Here is a 2,164-nt window from a genome sequence, read left to right on the forward strand (position 1 = left end):
TTCATGAATTCTAGTAGAAAATATGCCAGGCACTCTCCTAGGATTTTGGATAATATCAGTGAACAGAACAAATCCAGGTTCTTGAAGAGCTGATGTTCTGGTCTGGAAACAGGAGGTGATGGGAGAGAGAATTTGTTGTTGTTCAGTTGCTAAGTGTGCCCAGCTCTGCAACCCCATGGAGACTGCATGCAGCACACCAGGCTTCCATATACTTCACCGTCTCCCAGAATTTGCTTAAATTCATGTCTGTTGAGTTGGCGATGCCATCCAACCTTCTTATCCTCTAAATTTTTAAAAATATAAGTCACACAAAATGTTACATGGTAATAGATGGAAAAAGAAAAAGTAGAGTTGAATGAGGGGGATTGGGAGGGAAGAGTGTTACAATTTTAAATAGACTGAATAGGGAAGCCCTCACTGAACAAAGACTCCCTTTCCACTTCCCAGACCTGCAGAATAATAACAGTAATAATAATAGTGTCTGTTGAATCTCAGCAGAGATTCTAAGCACTTTCTCTGTACGAATTCGTTAAAGCCTCATAACAAGCCTGAGATAGCTACTACTTTTATCCTCATTTGCATAGGTGTAAACTGAAGTGTAGCGGTTAATAACTTGGCTAATATTCTGCAACTAGTCAGAAAGGGTGGTTGACTACCCTTGACCTCTGGTTCCAGGCTTTGGCTCTCAACTGCTCTACACAACTGCTTTTTTCTTTTTTTAATTTTTTACTGGAGTATAGTTGATTTACAATGTTGTGTTAGTTTCAAGTATACAGCAAAGTGAATCAGTTATACATAAACATATATCCACTTTTTTAGATTCTTTCCTCATATAGGCCATTATAGAGCATTAAGTAGAGTTCCTTGTGGTATACAGTAGGTCCTTATTAGTAATCTATTTTTTTTTTTTTTGCTTCTCTATCCTACTGACTTTGATTGATAGTTCATTTAAAAAAATGTTTATATATTTTATTGTAGTTGACTTACAATGGTTCAGGTGTACAGCAAAATGATTCAGTAATACGTATACACATATATTAGTTTTCAGATTATTTTCCATTATAGGTTATTACAAGATATTGGCTATAGTTCCCTGTGCTATATAGTATATCTTTGTTGCTTGTTGTGTATCTATTTTTTTTTAAATTAGAAACCTAGCATTCTATTCATACTAAGTCAAACAGGTAGAATAAAAATTGTCATAAATTTTTTAGCTAGGCAAAAATTCATGTTTTCTAAAATACATATATTATACATACCATATATATGTATACAAAAGCTTTTCTACTGCACTTGATAAAGGCTTGAGAAAGAACATCTAATAAAACAGAAGAGATGGAGAAATTGGAAAACATAAACTAAATGAAATGGGAGCACTGAATATGAAATAGAAAAAGTCAATGTAACTTTGGCTGCATTTCCCAGGTCCCCTCATTGACCACTGCCCTCTCAAGCGTTCTGATCCCAGGCACGTGCTTTGTCCAGTCTATTTCATTGTCTTTGATTCCTGGGATGGGATTTAAAGTCTCTTCATCATGCTGAGGTTTGCTGAGAACACTTTAGCTTTATCTGATATCTCTGGACAAGGGGAGCACCCCGAGCTTCATGAAACCCCCTTTGGGCACATTCTGACCAGCAACCTTTTCATAAGGTCACAGTGCTCAAAATAAACACGAATTGTTTTCTCAGTTTTGACATAAAAAGACATCTTTTTTCAGCAAATGTCACTGTGGTTTCAAAGCCTAAGTGTGATGTGTGAACAAGCCCATTTGTAAAGTATTTCCTGCTCAGCCATAGGGTGAAATTATGCAAGCCAGTGAGTCCTGAGAACAGCTGCATCAAATTCTTAACACCTGCAAAAGAAAAACAGTTTTGAAAATAGTTTTTCATTGTTTTTAATTTGGGGATCGGTTGGCTTTCTGTTGTTTCAAACTCTGAAGGACCCTCCAATTCACTAAACCTTCAGCGGTAAAGAGAAGTGAGAAACTGAAAAAAAAGTTTACCAAATCTAAGATAGAGACCTCACTGGAATTACATTGCCATTAATGCACTTAACTTCTGGAATGGCCTGAAGATTGTCCCTTCAAGCAATGACAGAAGTCCCAGGCTCCAGTCCTCCACTGAGACCTAGAATCACCCCCTTGGCATCCTGGTAGAGTTTCTT

Source organism: Bison bison, unplaced genomic scaffold, assembly GCF_000754665.1.
Source record: "Bison bison bison isolate TAMUID 2011002044 unplaced genomic scaffold, Bison_UMD1.0 scf7180017864531, whole genome shotgun sequence".
Classification (NCBI taxonomy): domain Eukaryota; kingdom Metazoa; phylum Chordata; class Mammalia; order Artiodactyla; family Bovidae; genus Bison; species Bison bison.